This window comes from Lissotriton vulgaris, chromosome 9 (assembly GCF_964263255.1).
Source record: "Lissotriton vulgaris chromosome 9, aLisVul1.2, whole genome shotgun sequence".
Classification (NCBI taxonomy): domain Eukaryota; kingdom Metazoa; phylum Chordata; class Amphibia; order Caudata; family Salamandridae; genus Lissotriton; species Lissotriton vulgaris.
In genome coordinates, this window is record NC_141697.1 from 110,563,058 (window position 1) to 110,582,572 (window position 19,515).

A 19,515-nucleotide genomic window follows, 5' to 3' on the forward strand; every position below is an offset into this window, starting at 1 on the left:
CAGACCCCCCTCCGTACCATCCTTCCCCTCCCCCCGACCCACACCACCCATTACGAGGCTTAAGGCCCATGTCCTCAGTGATGTAGATGTGCCTTTACCAGTGCCCCTCCGTTTGACTCCCGTACCCCCACCCACTGTCTCTCTCTCTCCACAATCCACTTAACAGTCTGACTTCAGGCTCTAACAACCAAAAAGAAATAGATTCCGCTCCCCCTTCTTCATATCACTCCAAAGAAAAGAAGTAGTTCAAAGAATTCTACTTAGCATAACTTCCAATACTTCCCCCTCACTCAATGCTCTAAATTGCAAAATTGCAGAAATTCCTAAACAATAAACCCAGATTCACCTGAGTTTTGAGGAATAAGGCTGACAAACTCAAATCAAAGAAAAAAGAAGAAGAAGAAGGAAAATCTACAAGAGAGAGATGACCCCTTATGACCTAGAGGGAAAAAAATAAGAAAAATTAGCGCTTTCCACCCCATATTGAACCCAGTGTACATTCGACTAACAGTACATGCACATTGGTTTAATTAGATATTCATTTAGTTTTTCGGAGATAGACTTTTCGCCCTCTTATCCATTTCCTTCAGGAAGTCCTGTGCAACCGTCCCGGATGTGAAGTACTTAGTTTGACCTTTGAAAATGATCTTTAACTTAGATAAGAAGACCTGAGCCCCCTTTGCTTGGAAAGGAGAGATTAGTTTCCGAAGTTGCCATCGTTCGTGCACCGTTGCCGGGCAGAAATCCGGACGCAAAAAAAAAGAATCGCACCCCATGCCATTCCGTTTTATCTCTGGATGCGCCAGATCATAAAGCGCCTCTCGTAGCAGATAGTTATTAAGGCATATTAAAATTGCCCTGGGGTATGAGTTCTGATCTTTCCCACGTTGCCGTGCCACAAATGGAAACCTATGTGCCCTAATCACTTCCGGTTCCCAGTTCCAAGCCTTTAGTTCAGGGAAGGCTTTCTTAAAGAGCTGTACAATAAATTTCCGTGGATCTGCTCCTTCTTTCGCCTCAGCAATCCCTAGCACACGGAGGCTGTTACGTCGCACACGGTTCTCTAAATCTGTCAGCTTCCAATCGACATCTGCTTTAAATTGTTGCAAGGTCGCTATAGCTGATTGTTGCTTCACCAAGCAGTCCTCTGTAGAGGAGACTCTCTCTTCCACCTCTACCAGACGAGTAGTAACTTCCGCACAGGTTTTAACCAGACGTTGCACTGTATTTTGCAACTTCCTTACGGCCCCTTGTATACGTAAACCTTCCGCCTTGGTTTCACTGCGGTGTGCCATTATACTTCGGTAAATTAATCCAAGCGTGATCGAATCTTCTTCAAAATCCTTATCCAAGCTGAATTGAGCTAATGGAGGGCTCGGTTCCCGCCCCAAAGCTTCTCCCACCTCCGCCACTTTTCTTACTGTTTTATGGGACAGAGACAGGTCAAAATCCTCACCTTCTTCCTCATCCGGCAGGTCCCCCCAATCACCTGGGTTGCTGAGACCGTCATCATCATGTTCCTTGTCTGACACAGTCGTTAAATCAGACATCGAATAGAACTTGCCATTCGATCCAGCATACTCATATTCAGTGCCTTTCTCAATTACTGAAGCAGTAGCAATTTGCAGCTATCCTCTATTATAACGACTCCATTATCACCATTCACGACCGAGGCTGAGACATTATGACCGCCTTCTAAATCAGCTAGCACAGGAGCTGGCACGGTTTCAGAGAAGGTACTCCCAATTTCCTTTGACACTTCAGGCTGGGTACTAGAGCTTACTCGAGTGGCATGAGTCTCTTCAATCACCCTCTCTGCCAATTTTGCTTTTACCCCTTGCTTTTTGTTAAAAATTGCCGGAACAGTCCGTTGTTTTACTGGGGTATCCTGCATTGAATAGGATATCTGGCTCTGGCTCTGGGTCTGCCCCTGGCTCTGACTCTGACTCTGACAATTGCCCTGCCTCTTTAAGGCTGCCACATGCTGCTGTTGAATATTATCGTCATTGGGCATCAGAACAAGACCGTCAGCACTGCCATTGCTAGCATGAATGCCTGCCGTAATATTAACGCTGTTATTGGTGGTGTTATTAGTAGCGCCCTGCTGCTCCATTATCCCGGCAGATTCAGTCCCTCCTCCAGCGGGGGTATTCGCAGGCGCACCCCAACAGTTCCTTGCACCGCCCCTGCCCTTCGGTGCCTTCTCTTATGCCGGCTGTCGGTAAGAAGTCCCAATCACAAGAAGTCCAAATCACAGATTATCAAAGCGCTTACTTACAGCCCTCTTATGAAGCGCTTCACTTACTTTTCCGCCGTGAGCCGTCGTATGGTGATGGATTTTTCTGCCAGGAGCCCAGGTCAGAGCCAAATCACCAACCGCAGGAAAAACCGTTCGGAGGCGAATATAGACGGTAGAAGCTCACCGTGATGGGCCCAACGCGGTCAGAGCGAAACGTGACGGCACCTCCCTACTGGAATCCTCCGCAGCTGTGGCTTGTTGAGATGGCGTGAAGCAGCGCTGGAGTGGCCGTAGCAGTGATAGCCGAGCGTTTGCAGGATGCTGGATGATAACCTCAGTCAGTAGAATCCTACAAAGCGGTATTAAAGTTGATCTTTAACCTTTCACACTCTCCTGAATCTATCTCTAATTTCCAATCAATCATGATTTTCATCAGGGACTGGATGAACTTCAACCACCTCAAACTCAACCCAGACCAAACTGAGCTGGTTTTGACTGGTGGTGCATCCAGTCCCTGGACTTCTATGTTTTGGCCCCCTTCACTTGGTTCCCCCCTTCACCTTCTCATTCTGTTCAAACACTTGGGATCACGTTAAATCAAAATCTTACTTTGCACTCTCAGATCAGTATGGTGGTGGCCTCCTGCTTTTTCACTCTTCGTACTAACAGGAAAATCTCTAGATTCTTCTCTCTTCCCGCTCTAAAACTCATCATGATGGCAATGGTCTTATCACGGCTGGACTACGGTAACATCCTGTACAATGGCGTCCCAGCCTATGCTCTCCGACGCCTACAGCTGGTACAGAACCAAGCGGCACGCCTCATTTATGGCCTCCCTAAATTTCATCATGCCACCTCTGTTCTAAAGAACTTGCACTGGTTGCCCATTAGGGAGAGGGCTCTTTTCAAACTGGGTTGCATTGCGTTCCAGTCCCGAGCTGGAACCGCCCCAGCCTTCATAAATTCGGCAATCTCCAGCTATACACCAGTTAGAGAGCTCCGCTCCTCTTCTCAGTCTCTTCTTTCCGTCCCTCGCTTCAGGAAGATGAGGATGGGGGGGAAGGGTGAAGTTTGGGGTCCTCGGCCCTACTTTCTGGAACTCCCTCCCCCCAACGTTCGATCTATCCCACTTTACCCTGATTTCCGTAAGGCCTTAAAAACCTATCTCTACCTGCAAGCATTCCCAGCCTAGTCCTCCCATAGCTGCTACTTGGGTTCTAAAAGCCCTTAGCGCCAAGAAACCGCTAGGTAAAAGCGCGCTCTATAAGTGTTTTTAAATTCAAATTAAGCCCCCCCTGGGCCTCTCCCGATATCACGGCCAGTAACACAGGCTTTTTTTCCGGGCAGAAGTGCAGCTATAGCGTGGGGGAACGAGGAGTCAAACGGAGCATAGGAGAATGCACCTCACCCGGCAACAGTTGCGGCCGCCATCTTGCCTCCCGACTTAACCCTCTAAAGGTTCGTTAGACACCCTATCGGAAAAACCTATCCTGTGACAGCCTGAGGCTGTCATCAGACAAATGTTAGCAAGATAACAACATATCTTTAACACAACCTAGTAATGGGACAACGTGCGACTTTCTGTTATATATCAATGCAGAATGCTGAAGTGAGATGTGAGCCAGTAGTTAATTGGTGCTTGTCGGGCCAGCTGATCTGTGTTGTAGCCTAGATTTCCCATATTACGGAATTCTGTGATCCTGGGCAAATTACATTTATGTGCTAAAATTAAAAGTACTTAGGCACATACTATATAACACTACTGAGATCTATAACAAAAGATGCACCACTAACATGTATAACATCTCTCATTTGCTGCTTCCTTTACCTCCTCAGTCCAACTTGATCTTTCCCATAAAGCTGATATGATCTGAGGACCCATCCCAGACCTTCAGAGGTGGCATATATAATCCCTTGGGCAAGGACTTGGTCGATGCACCAATATGAATTATAACTCCAATTGGACTGCAACCTGTAAACAAACTACTGAACCATACTGCACAGTAAGTCTTTAGTGGTACATATCAGTCCCACAAGATGGGTTCAGGGACACTGAGGAACACCAAACCACCCCTTGTAAATGAATAACACTCTAAATTAGCACTAGGAAACAGGTTTGGTATTTTAAAATGTTTATTTTAAAATCCTAATCTAGTGCTTAAAAATGAATGGTCACCACACAGAAAGAAAAAACAAATGCAAGTAAACATGTTATGGTGACCGACAACAGTAGAAACATTTCTAACATGGTTACTTAATGTTTTCCATTCTAGCAGCCTGGGGCCATTTCCAAGCACTATTGTAATCCCAGCTAAAGCAGTAAATAGCAAGCTTTTGTTCGAATTTCTCAAGATGGATCACACAGCATACCTGCACTTTTGCTACGAAATACATCGTCAATTAGTCTTTATCACAGCCTATCTGGGTCTGGAAAATAAACAGCGACAGGCTGAAGGACACTTCTGCTCACTGGCCTGATGTTGTCCCTAAAATAGGCTGGTTGGTGCTGCAAACTGGTGTGACCTCTGGTGTAATAGTCCTGGATTGAAGTCCATCTATGGCATGGTTCGATAACTTGAGTTTTTATAGTATCTGGTTGCCAATTTTATCTTATATTGTGAACGATATGTTACACTTGCAGGCAATAAAGCATCAAAAAGACTAAACACTCACTGCGACTAATGTGTTATTTCGATTACCATATTGATTAAAGCCTATAATTTACAGGTACCCAGCATTATAAACAATGAAACATGTCCTCTTAGATAGGAGGTAGACATAATGCAAACATTTCTGCACATTTCTTTAAAGCTTCACACTTTCAATGAATGCGATAAAAAAAAAGTTTGAAAATAGGCCCAAAATAGAAATAGTAGAGTCTGGCAGTACCAAATGATCCAAATAGAAAAGCTGGAATGGGAACCGTCGGCGTTCATAATAAAGCTTCTTCCTAATGATAGTGCCTTCATGGATGCAATGCTTTTTTCTTGCTCCCTTCTATCTTGCTGTCTATTTTCCGCTCTGTCTATCCCATTTATCCCTTTCCATCCCCATTCTCTTTTGTATGCTATCTGGGCCTAATAATGTATTCTTGATGCTGGATTATGTCCATCATCTAGCTGTTACTTTGATAAAGAAATTATTGCTTTTATCTCCTTCTAGATATTTAGGATTGGCGTACATCAAGGAAAATTTCCGGTTTCCCTAGCGCCAGCATCTCCTCTCTTTCCTTTTTTCAGGTTGCTATTACTAGCTCCATTAAGCACATGTTTACTGGATGCATACAAACTCAGTGAAGGTCCTCTCACCACTAATGTCTTGATTTGGTGGTTCTGCATACAGCAGAGTGTCACCTTAATAACACTAGTCTAGTCAGGTGGAGGCAGTGCCATTGTCAAGTATTCTAGCCTGCATACGCAGATTCATTAGGATTTTAAAAGAGTCAAAGCAAAGTTGTTTCTTATAAATTCATTCTTTAAACATTACCTTAAGGCTGGTATGGAGGTTCTCTCAGCTGTTAGAAGCCATAAGCAGTAGAAAAAACAGCAGTGATCATGGATAAAGGGATGACCTGAAGGCAGAAGGAGAAAGAGATTGCTGATTCCTTGGCCAAAAATGTCTCACAGTTTGTCCTTCTGCTCAAGAAAGACTTCATGGCTAGAATCCTAAATGTGAGATTGGATATTCTCACTTCTCCTTCCTACAGCAATCTTACTAATAGTTAGTGAAAGTTCTACCACCACATTGCGGATCTATAAATTCTCTTTGTGCTGTAAGCATACTAGTCATTCTATTTAGTCTCCCATTCGCTGCTCTGATGACAGGGCATTTCCGCCTAAAATTGTCTAGTACTGGTATTGCTATGTTGTTCTGTCATTTCCATTTCTGCAATTAGAACTTAGGGTCTCATTTGAAAGAACTGACTCATTACTGCGTTGCGTCAGCGATGCACCAACATGACTTGTGATTCACTATGCCATTTTTATATGACATGGATGTGCCATATTTATGGGATGCAGAAACAACAATTGATAGACAGAATGCAGAACAATGTCATATGGTCACCTCAGTGCAGACGTCTGGGCCTAAATCCATTGTTTGTTTGCTCACCATGCCATTCCAGTTTGAACACAGCCATATGCAAATCAGTCTTAACCCTGTGCCCAATGGGAACAGTCCAGCCCGAACTGCCAGGCCCGGTCCTCCTGGACTGGAAACAAGCATCCTAGGACCGGTTTTGCGTTTTCAACCCTCATCAGCCAGGATAGCTTGATTTCCAGTGGCATGGAGAGCATGGGACCATGTGCTGGCATACCCGTCCCACTGGGGGTGACAAACGCAAAAAGAACAATTGATTGACAGAATACAGAACAATGTCATACGGTCACCTCAGTGCAGACATCTGGGCCTAAATCTATCGTTTTTTGCTCCCCATCCCATTCCAGTTTGACCCCAGCCATAGGCAAATCAGTCTAGACTCTGTGCCCAATGGGAACAGTCCAGTCCAAACTGCAAGACCAGGTCCTCCCTGGACTGGAAAGAAGCATCCTAGGACCGGTTTCAGGTTTTCAACCCTCGTTAGCCAGATAGCTTGACTTCCAGTGCATGGAGAGCAAACGACCCACGTCTGGGCATACCCGTCCCACTCTGGGTGACAAATGCAAAAAGAAAAATTGATGGACAGAATGCAGAACAATGTCATACATTCATCCAAGTACAGAGATCTGGGCCTAAATCCATAGCTGTTTTGCTCCCCATGCCATTCCAGTTTGACCCCAGCCCAGTTCCCATGAGGCACAGGGTCCAGACTGATTTGTATATGGCTGGGTCTAAACTGGGGTGTCATGGTGAGCAAAAAAACAATGGATTTACCCCAGTTCACTTGACTGGGGGTGAATGTATGATTTATTCAGCCTTCCGTCCATCATTTGTTTGAGTAGCACTTTTAACCCTAAGTGGGATGGGTATGCAGAGACATGGGTTCCTTGCTCACTGTGCCACTGGATTCAAGCTAGTCTGGCTGATGAAGGGTAATACCCAGAAACTGGTCTCAGGATGCTTGTTTCCGGTCCAGGGAGGACCTGGTTTGGCAGTTCAGTCTGGACTGTTCCCATGAGGCACAGGGTCAAGACTGATTTGCATATGGCTGGGCCTAAACTGGAGTGTCATGGTGAGCAAAATAATGATGGATTTAACCCAAATCTCTTGACTGGGGGTGAAGGGATGATTAATTCAGCATTCTGGCCATCATTTGTTTGCGTAGCACTTTTCACCCTAAGTGGGATGGGTATGCCAAGACATGGGTTCCTTGCTCACTGTGCACTGGATTCAAGCTAGCCTGGCTGATGAAGGGTAATACTCAGTAACCGGTCTCAGAATGATTGTTTCCGGTCCAGGAAGGACCTGGCTTGGTAGTTCGGTCTGAACTGTTCCCATGAGGCACAGGGTCAAGACTGATTTGCATACGGCTGGGTCTAAACTGGAGTGGCATGGTGGGCAAAAGAACTATAGTTCAAGTTCAAGTTCAGGCATTTATATAGCGCACTACTCACCCAGAGGGTCTCAAGGCGTTAGGGGAAGGGGTTAAATTATTTGCGAATAACCAGGTTTTCAGTTCTTTTCTGAAGGAGATGTGGTTCTGATTAAGGCGGAGGTGGGTGGGGAGTGAGTTCCAGGTCTTGGCAGCAAGGAAGGAGAAGGATCTGCCACCCATGGTGGATTTCCGGATGCGCGGGACTGCGGCGAGGGCTTGGTTGGACGATCTTAATTGGCGGGTGGGTTTGTAGAAGGATAATCGAGTGTTGAGGCATTCGGGTCCTAGATTGTGGAGGGCCTTGTGTGCGTGGGTGAGAAGGCGGAAAGTAATTCTTTTGTTGACGGGAAGCCAGTGGAGGTCTTTTAGATGTCCTGTGATGTGATCTTGGCGCGGGATGTCTAATATGAGTCTCGCTGACGCGTTTTGGATGCACTGGAGTTTTTTCTGTAATTTTGTTGTGATTCCGGCGTAAAGTGTGTTACCATAATCCAGTCGACTCGTGACCAGTCCGTGGGTGACAGTCTTTCTTGTTTCGTGGGGGATCCAGCGGAAGATCTTTTTGAGGATGCGAAGTACGTTGAAGCAGGAGGACGAGACGGCGTTGACTTGTCTGGACATCGAGAGAGAGGAGTCTAGGATGAAGCCAAGGTTACGTGCATGGTCTGTGGGTGTGGGTGCTGTGCCCAGAGCTGAAGGCCACCAAGAGTCGTCCCAAGCTGAGGGGGAAGATCCTAGGATGAGCACCTCCGTTTTCTCTGAGTTGAGTTTTAGGCGGCTCTGTTTCATCCATTCGGCTACTTCTTTCATGCCTTCGTGAAGATTGGTTTTGGCGGTGTTGGGGTCTTTGGTGAGGGAAAGGATTAGCTGGGTGTCGTCGGCATAAGAGATGATGTTGAGGTTGTGTTGGCGTGCGATGGAGGCGAGAGGACTCATGTAGACGTTGAAGAGGGTAGGACTGAGTGAGGATCCTTGAGGTACGCCGCAGATGACTTCGGTGGTCTCTGAGTAGAATGGGGGAAGTCGGACTCTTTGAGTTCTCCCAGCGAGGAATGAGATGATCCAGTCCAAGGCTTTTCCTTGTATGCCGATGTTGCTGAGTCGATGTATAAGGGTGTTGTGGCAGACAGTGTCGAAGGCGTCGGAAAGGTCGAGTAGGATGAGGACCAGTGTTTCTCCGTTGTCCAGGAGTGCTCGGATGTCGTCGGTCGCTGCAATGAGGGCGGTTTCGGTGCTTTGTTTGGCTCGAAACCCGGATTGAGATGGATCAAGGGAGTTGTTGGATTCAAGGAAGGCGGCGAGCTGGCTGTTGACGGCTTTCTCGATGACTTTTGCCGGGAAAGGGAGGAGGGATATGGGTCGGTAGTTTTTCAGTTCTGAGCGGTCCGCTGTGGGTTTCTTCAGAAGGGCGCTGAGTTCGGCGTGTTTCCAGCTTTCTGGAAAGGTGGCGGAGTTGAAAGAGCAGTTGATGACATCGCGGAGTTGGGGTGCGATGATGGAGTCAGCTTTGTTGAAGATGTGGTGGGGACAGGGGTCAGAAGGCGAGCCAGAGTGGATTGAGTTCATGAGGTGAATGGTGTCTTCAGTGGTGATTGGGTTCCAGGCGCTGAGGTTGTTAGTTGGAGGAGTAGGATCTGAAGGGGGTGGGGCGGGTTGATCGCTGGGAGATTTCTCGAAGCTGTTGTGGATGTCGGCAATTTTGTTGTAGAAGAAGGAGGATAGCGCATTGCAGAGGTCTTGGGAGGGGGTGATGTCGTTATTTGCTGCGGTGGGTTTGGTGAATTCTTTGACGATATTGAAGAGTTCCTTGCTGTTATGAGTGTTGTTGTCAAGACGATCCTTGAATTCTGATTTCTTGGCGGATCGAATCAGGTGGTGGTGTTTGCGGGTGGCTGTCTTGAGGGATGCCATGTTGTCTGAGGTTGGGTTTTTTCTCCAATTCTTCTCTATGGTGCGGCATAGCTTCTTGGATTTTTTAAGTTCGTCATTGAACCAGGGAGCCTTTTTGCTGGCTGATTTCATCTGGTGCTTTTTCAGGGGTGCTAATTCGTCCGCACTGAGGGTAATCCAATGTTTGAGGTTGGTGGCCGCTTGGTCTGGGTCCATAGAGAGGGTGGGAGGGTTTTGGCTGAGTGATGTGAGGAGTTGGTCGGTGGTGATTTTGTTCCAGTTTCTCCGAGGAATAGGTTGTGGACGGTTGTGGGTCAGGGTGATTTTGTAGCTGAAGTGAACACAACTGTGATCCGTCCAGTGGAGAGCTGTAGTGCGATCGAAGGAGATGTGCTTGCTGGAGGTGAAGATGGGGTCGAGCGTGTGTCCGGCTGTGTGAGTGGGGGTGTCAACAAGTTGTTTGAGTCCTAGATTGGCCAGGTTGTCCAGAAGGGTGGTGGTGTTGTTGTCGAGTTTGTTTTCAAGGTGGTAGTTGAGGTCTCCTAGAAGAATAAAGTTCTCGGAGGCGAGGGCGTGTGGGCTGACGAAGTCCGTCATGTCATTGCTGAATTGAGTGCGGGTGCCTGGAGGCCTGTAAATGAGGGTGCCTCTCAGTGTGGTCCTGGGATCGGTGTGGATCTGAAAGTGGAGATGTTCGGCGGTTGCAAGATTGTCGTCGGAGCTGGTTGTGATTTTGATGGTGTTTTTGTGGACGATGGCGATGCCTCCTCCTGTTTGATTGGTGCAGTCTTTCCGGATAATTTTGTAAGCGGCCGGTATGGCTATGGCGATGTCGGGAGCAGATGATGTGTTCATCCATGTTTCAGTAAGGAAGGTGATGTCAGGTGACGCAGTGTCGATTAGGTCCCAGAGTTCTGTTGCGTGTCTGTGGACCGAGCGGGTGTTGAGCAGGATGCAATTTAGGCGGTTAGAGTCAGAGTTGTGTTTGGAGGACGTGGTTTTGGTGAGGGTCCTGAAGCAGTTGAACTTGCAGGAGAGGCAGGTGAATGGGCCGTGTGTACGTCCTGGAGTAGACTCGCAGCATAGTGGAGTACGTCCGGGGTTGAGGGCGAGGAGGGTAGCGGCATCAAAAGTGATTCTAGAGGGTTGGGCGCGGCGGGGGCCAGGGGGTCTGGCGCTGGGCGCGGTCCAGGCGCGGACGGGCGTAGACGGGCGTACCTTTGGCGCACCTTCGGCGCGGCCGTAGCGCGTGGACGCTGCGCGTTGAGTCATCTGTCTTAAGTGGATAGTAGGGGGTCGGAGCGTGGGAGGGTCAGCTGGGAGGCGGGAGTCAGGTGGAGTGACGGTGTGGGAGGACGGCACTACAAACAAAATGGCGGCAACAGTAAACAAACAAATGTTGCAAGGCAGGACGATATTAGGTCCAGGCTGTAATTATAGTGGAGCGCTTATGAGGAGGATAAAGCACCACGAGGTTTGGCAGTACTTTAGGGAATGTGCGCTAAGCTATCTAATTGTGCAGCCAGTAAGTCGAGGCTAGACTAATTCAGCAGTGACAGAGTGTACTCGATGATCAGATTAAAAACACCAAGCGCTATGAAGCCCAGCAGTGCAATAGCATAAGCGCTACTTAATCCCAGCAGAGCGATACCAGCAGAGTGTTACAGAAGTGCCCTCAGTGCGATTGGTTCCTGAACGAGCGCGTACAATGACCAATTCGGACAGCCTTTCCGAATCGGTTTGCACAGAATGAAACCGCTGTCAGAATTGGTCTTTGAGGGCCTGTAGCAGGCTCCCCTTCACCAAGGGCCTCCGAATTGGGCCGTGGGGTACCAATGGATCCCCTCTTCAGAACCATGCACAGTGTGGCAGGCACCATGCGGGTGCATGATTTTGCCCAGCCACCCCTTTTTTCAATGGGAGCTTGTGTTCTCGTTCGGAACACAGGCTCCCATTGAAGTCGATGGCAGTTCGACTGAATCGGATCCGGAAGCATATGGATGCATCGTATCATTCGGTCAGACTCTCCCGATCCGAGTCGTATGGAAAGCATTCCGGAACCGAGCCGGTCGGTATGCTTTCCGAACGAGATCGGAATCAGTTGCAACAACATCATTAAGGGTAATAAAATAAACCATCCTATGAAGGGCACCGAGATCAAAGTGAATGTGAATGCCACTTGCGATTCCTCCAATCTAATCTATCTGTTAAAATGCCCATGCGGGGAAATCTATATTGGAAAAACTGAAAGAAAAATGAAAGTTCGTTTAAACGAACACAAGTCAAAAATACGGACCAAACAAGAGAGATCTAGCATGGCCATGCATTTCTTGGAACACAATCACAGTGTGGCACAATTAAAATTCATGGTATTAGAACTAATTGAGAAACAAGAAGGCAAGGACAACAACAAAGCTCTTTTTCAGAGAGAAATTGTGTGGATATACCGCATGCAATCTTGGAAACCATTTGGTTTAAATGACCCCGTTGAATTTAGTTGCTTTTTATAAGTACCAATGTTGGTACATTTGGACACCTTTTTCTGTTGTGCAGCTGCCTCTCTTCAATCACATCTTTAAATCCGGGAAAATACCAAAGTCATGGCAGGGGAGTATCATTATTCCTATCTATAAAAAGGGGAATAAAAACATAGCCTGCAACTATCGCCAAATAGCATTGATGGATGCTACAGGGAAAATCTTTGCCGCAGAAGTATTGGATCGATTAAAAGACTGGGCTTTCTCGCAGGGTTTAATACCCATGTTTCAAGCAGGGTTTAGACCTAACCATTCTGTCACCGATAATATTTCAACTCTCCAGACCATTCTTGACAAATATACAGTACGGAAATCTCAGTCCGTATACGCAGCATTCATAGACTATTCTACTGCTTTTGATCGTGTCGACAGACCGACATTATGGAACAAGCTAAGGAGACTAGGAATTCTGGAACAACTGCTGCAGATTATTGTTAATCTCCATACCAACACATGGTGTCAAGTGCAAATGGGGTGTGAAAAGGTTCGACTAAAACAATCAAAACGGCTAATGGACTCAAACAAGGGTGCCTTTTAGCTCCGATATTATTTTCATTATACCTCAGTGACCTGCCCTATCATCTGCAACAAGGTTCAAGTTTGCCTCCAAAGATTGCTGCACAAAGTATACACGCCCTGCTATACGCAGATGACATTGTGATGTTGGACCTTACGCCCTTTGGTTTGCAAAAGCTCCTAGATATTTTACATAAATATTCAAAGGATAACTTCTAATCCCAAACTTAACGAAAACAAAAGTTGTTTCCTTTTCTGGTAGGAAACAAAGTGCGAAATATTGCTGGAGACTCGGCGGAGAAAAAGTAGAAGAGGTTGATGAATATACCTATCTCGGCAGGATCTTCTCAAAGAATCTAAAAAATACAAAGCAGATAAACAATCTAAAAAGGAAATCAGAACTACATGCCGGGGCCCTTTCCAGACTGTACTCTGCTACAGGGAACAGGCATTTCTCTTCACTGCTAAAAGTATACAGAGTAAAGATCCCCCCTGTTTTATCCTACGCTACGGAGCATATCCCTATAAAACAGTGGTCTTATATGGACCAAAAAGAAGGGAAAATTCTGAAAAAAATCTTGAAGGTTTCAGAATCCACACCGGTCCTAGCTCTAAGACTAGAATTCTCAATCACAAGTTCCTATGCTACAGCTGTTGCTAACGTTATCAGGTGGGCTTACAATCTCCTTCACGCAAAAGAAGGATCACTACGATCCTTGCTTAAGATCGAGACCTTTGAACTAGATGCTTCAAAGCAAATATTCTTATGGAATATGACTGCGGTATTCCAAATTGCTAAAATCAGTACGGATATTTTGCTCACCTGGTCAGCCTCGCAACTGAAACTTTTCTTAAAATGTTTTACTCCGAAACTGAGTTTCGAACTCGACTTTGCACACTGTAGCAAATTATCCATGTATAAACTTTTCGTTGAGACATTGGAGTACAAGCATGTACAGTCTTACATAGGGTTTTCCCTCACACATGGAGCAAGGTGGCAATTACTATGCTGCGATTAGGTATCTTACCAGTGTTAACTCTTACATCAAGATGGTCACCAGGTGGATCCCCATTATGTACTCTTTGTCAAGGGGGTGATCAGAACATCGAGCATCTCTTATTTGCATGCCCTAGCTCAAATGTAGTAAAAGCACGGTCAAGATATCTTGATCCCATATACCGAAAATGCAGAATTTCAACAGTAAAAGAATTGTTATTTGTGTGCAAACAACCACCTAATGAATTTGTATGTTACAACTTCTATACATTTTTAAAATCTTTTTTAACATTATATTAATTCGTAACGAACTTCTTTTCTTGTAAATTGATTTTATATAATATTTGTGGTCCTCAGTTGAGTACCGAAACAAATAAAAACTTTTTGACTTTGTGCAGCTGCCTTTATTACTTTTATATATCCAACTTATTCTCAAGTGTTACATTTGTCAGCTTCAGGAAAGTTAATTGTTCACATTTCACATTGTGTGTTTCAATGTTACATTACATTAGTAACCCACACTCACTCACAATCGACTCATATTTGCCCCGTGTTACAGTCATTGCCCCTCTTCTGTTTCAAAATATTAATTTCGGTCATTCACCTAATATGGCCGACACCCTTGCCGTAAGTCTCTTTTCGATGCCACCAGCGCGTCAGCATGGGGAACATCAGTCATTCACCCAAGATGGCCGACCCCTTTGCCGTAAGTCCCCTTTCGATGTTACTAGCGCGTCAGCACGCTGAATATCTCCCCGGCATTCGAACGCCGGGTTAAATATCCGGATACCGCGAAGGTGTCAACCTGATCCCGATCAGACGTATGACATCTGGGCACTTCCCGGACCTTTACCCATTCAAGTAAGTTGGGTTCTCCCGCTTGCATGTTAAGACTTTGAACCAATATAGCATCGCAGTAGCAGCTACCATTAATGCTGAACCTGTTTTGGTTTTTATCCACAGCTGATTTTCGAACCCTTTGAACCCAGAGATCATGTGAGCTTCTTTTTACCTCTTGCTTTAAACTTTTGGTTTCCCCCACGTATGCACCCTTCTAGGTGAACAGTCACCGCATAACTTGGGCAAGCACTTTTACACACCGACTTTATTTAAAATGACAGTAACATTGTAAACCACGCATGATAACACCTTGTCAACACCAGCCACTTTGGTTTGAACATCACTGAACTTTAGGAATGTTGGATATCAATTTCTTGCATGTATTTTGTTATGAGGATGGGCCATTTAGCAAACCATTGCTGTTTTGAATTTCAGGGCTCCTTGAGAAAGGGCGATTCCCGCCCGAAATGCATCGGAGCGATATTTTGGGAATTACTATATTGATGAACTAAAGTGATAAAGAAATGAATTGAATATACAACGCTAATATTCAATGAACAATAAACAAACATACTTCAAAGTACAGTGGAGTCTGTCTTTTTGACGAACCCAAATGGAGTGCCCAAAGCAGGGATGTGTACATAATTCATGAACACACCTATTAGGTGATCTGGAATGAACCTGATGCCAATATGTATAGGACAGCCATGAGCGTGACCTGCAGAGAAATGTTGGTGCCCCTGGGAGTTGATGCCTGGAGGTTAGGCGCTATCTGGTGTAGCAGTTGGACAATGGACTCCCTCCTGAGCCAGTAGTAGGTGATGACCTCATCCTCCCTGAGATAAATTAAGGTTCTCCGCTGGCAATAAACATGCTCCCTTCTCCTCTGCTGCCTTTGTGGTGGTGAAGGAAGAAGAGGTGAGTGGTTGGGGTGGTCATCATCTGCATATGACTCCCAACTGCACAATAAGCACCTCCATAGTTTAGTTTTGCCTGTCACACTGCTCTGTCTGGCTTCTCTTTATATGCCAATGCATCATTTCCTATGTATGAGTTTCCAAAGCACAGGATTTTTTTATGCTATTGGGCCTCCGTGCGACACAAGCTGATGATTTTCCAATTTTAAACAAACTCATAAAAATCAGTGCTTTGGCTTTACTGTGGAAATTACAACAGAACGCCTACCTTGCATATTTTACTACTTATGTGACACAGCCAGTTCCAGCACAGATACAGTCTGATGCAGGACTCTAAAACGTGGCACATCCACCAAGATATGTCACCTTGTAAATATGGAGAACTGACAGTGCCGCTAATGCGTAAAAAATAATGCTGTATTGGCAGCGCAAGTTCCTCTGGAATGGAAAAGGCAGTTGTAAGTTGGAGTGACAAGGATTGTATTACTGGAATTAAACTAGTTGTGTTTCTGTACAAAGGAATCATTACAATGTTGGTGACGAGTGGAAGGTGGCCAGTGACAGAGAACCTGGCATGCTAATGGGAAAGATATACTTGTCAACATCATCTTTGAAACTTTTGTGGTTCAGTAACCTTACAGAGATAGAAGGTATACTGGTTTACTGCTGGAGTAAACCAACCCTGCTTATGGATATTGGAAGAAAGTAACCTACCCTTTAGGTAGGTGGTCTTGAGTATTTAAACCATGTGAAACCATTGGTGCCTCAGAGCGTGCCTGGAAATGCCTCTACCTGTTGGCTCAAGTTAGTGACAAACGCTTGCAAGCACCACCAGTAGGCATATGCATTTAAACGAAGGAAAACAGCAGGTTGTTACTCAATATACACAGGGTTACTCTAAATGACTCTCCTTACAGGCCATTTTGTGTGTGGGGCCTAAGTCTGGCACTGTTGTCCATCAAATACTGTTCAGCATACAAATTAGTCTGCTCAACAATCTCCTCCAAAATACATCGTCCATATACAAATGATAATAATTCATAAGCAAAACATTTTTCAGTATCCACTCTATACCCTGGGAGGACACCAGCAAAGTCAGGCAACGCCGGCTGCACCATGTCTTGGCAAACCAGAGGTCAGCTCTTCCAATGGGAAGCATTCCAGCCCAAGGCTGCAGTCCAGATGCCACTTGCTGCACTATAGGCACATCAATGTCCTCCTCTAAAACAGGCACTTCATCATATGAAGACTCCAATCGGACAGAAAATTAAGTGCCAGAATCTTCAACTCCCTCCCCTGCCTCAGATGCAGAGCTAGTCTCATAATCATGGTCAGAGGAATACTGAAAAAGCCTACCAACAACATGCTGCAGTTAGCCATAATCCTTACTAAGAAAGGAGACTTGACAAACTAATCAACAACAACCAACACTGTGCAAAATAAGTAATAAACAAAGTGTGGCTTTATCACAACTATCTATATAATCAAAAGTATACAACTCCCTTGCCAGAGACAGCTACACTCACCAGCATCTATTCTGCAGAAACACAGAAAAAAACAACAATATCCCAATAGAAAGAAAAAACAAAACAAATAACTCACAAGAGAACAAAATACACATCAAGTACAAATGCAAAAAGATTTCCATACTCAATAACACAGATGCTAAACATACATCTATTATTACACCATTCACAAAAACACATTCATGCAGCGGAATGATAATCATTTGGATTACACAGTACAAAAACGTGGGGCATATTACCAACAGGTAGCGATATTTATCGCTAAATAGGCTTAGCGACAATTTTTTTTATCGTTGCCTATCGCTGGATATGTTAGCGGAGAAAACATGCAATTAACAACGCTTTTCTCCATTGTGCTAAAATATCCAGCGATAGCGGCGAAATGCGTGAATATTGCTGAGAATACAGCTATATTCACGCATTAGCGACGCAATGCTCTTAGCCGTGTTATCCACCTCCCATTAGATAACATGGCTAAGAACTCGTCTGGGCAGGTGTTAGTATTTGGAGATATTCGCGCTTAGCACGAATATTTCCAACGCTACGGCTGCCTTGCTAATAGACGATAGCGACTGCTTTCAGTCGCTAACTGGTTGGGTACGGTCACTTTGCATGTCATTAGCGATAAACATCGCTGCCATGCAAAGCAGGCCCCAAACCGCTCGCTATCGCCTAAAAGCTGTTGCTAACATCAGTTAGCGGCAGCTTGCTAATAGGGCGATAGAATTATCGCCGCTTAGCGGGCGCAAACGGCTGCTAAATTGGCGATAATTGCCCCTTGGTAATATGCCCCCGTGTTCTTACCAAACACATGCAACTACACAAACTGCAGAACTGACTCTGAACGGTGAACTCCACTCCGCCTGCGGAGTTTGCAGAGTTTCCCACACTCCATGTTACGCGGAGCTCGTGGTGGTCTGAAAAACTCCACTTCGCACAGTTTTTTTCCTCGCTTGCGTTCACCAACCGCAAGTTGGTGCGCGCGAGCGCGGAAAATCCACCGACCCAGCGAGATTTTTCCTCGTTTGCAATCGCCAACATCAAGTTGGCAAGCATGAGCGTGGAAAATAAACCTCCCGGCCAGATTTCCAACGCGGGGCCTCAGGTTTCTTATTGCGAGTGGTTGCCTAAGTACGCGATCCCTTGCGTAGAGTAACTGCCTGTTCGCGTTGTGAAAGCTGCTGCTTGAGTAAAAATCTACTTGAGCGGCAGAAAAGGTAAGCTTGCACTGTGCATGGTGCTGTTCGCAAAGATTGCACAGTGTGCACAAGAATCCGTCACTGTGCAATCACTGCGAACAGCATCTCTTTACCGTACTCTGCCTCTTGTGGAGATTCGCGTAGTGCGGTGAAGGTTTTTTTGCACTTTGCTTAGCTTCGCGTAGTGCAACTCCGCGAACTCCGCCCAGGGTTATGCAGAACTACTAGTGACAAAACCCCAACCTGGAACATCAGTCAAAAAAAACAAAAGCCTTGAACTTGAAAATAAAGGAGAAATAAAATATTACAATCGCAATTGACAAGAAACGAAACAATTAACATTATAATTAACATTATAACATGTATGTCACTACCCAAATGGCCAATCTGCCACCGAGGGGTACATAAAAACAGCCCGAAGTAAATAATAACTGAAGCCCCTTCCCACCCCAAACATAAATACAGAAATATTGCAGTTGCTAGTGGGAGCCTGCCCCCGGGGGCAGATGGGCCTCAAAAGAGGGCCAATTTGCAGATGGGACAGAATATGGCCAGAAGTAATTTAAAATAATTATTAGCACCAATAGGGGTGGCCAATACCCAAGGAGACACCTCAAACATAAATAGATACATAATCCTTGTGCTAGTGGGTTTTCTACCTCCCCCCCACCCCCATGGGGCCAGATCAGCCTTCAAATAGGGCTGATCTGCCCTGGGGGGTGAAAACGGCCACAAGTATAAAAACAAATTGGAGGCCAAACCTTGCCCAAGGGATCGCCCCCATTCACACACATGCCCAAACATCATAAATCCTTGGTGCTAGTGGTGTTTTCAGCTCCCTCTTGGATGCAGATGGGCCTCAAAATTGGCCCAATCTGTCCCCCGGGGAGCTGAAACTCGTCTGCTGCCACCACTGTTTGTGGGTGTTAGATGGGCTGGCCATGAGGGGAACACCAGCGCTTCCCCCAAGGTTGGGTGCCGTGATGGAACGTTCCATCAGGAGCACACGCCCACTGTGGCCAATGACTGAACCGTTCCGTCATGAGCATGGAAGGGTTTAAATATGTCCTATTACAAATTAAACAAAGCAGAACTTACTACGAACTATTCAATCAAATTCAACATAAAACTAATAACTAATAAGCACAAAAAATAATCATATACAATGAAGAAGCCACTCAGATCATTTAAAAATATTAGCACCATACAGCCATACAAGGCTGTTACTATCATTCCAATGAAAGCATATGAAGACACATCCAACAATCTGTACTCGGTGTCGAATGTGCTGCAAACAGCCAATTCGCCTTTAATGCACTAG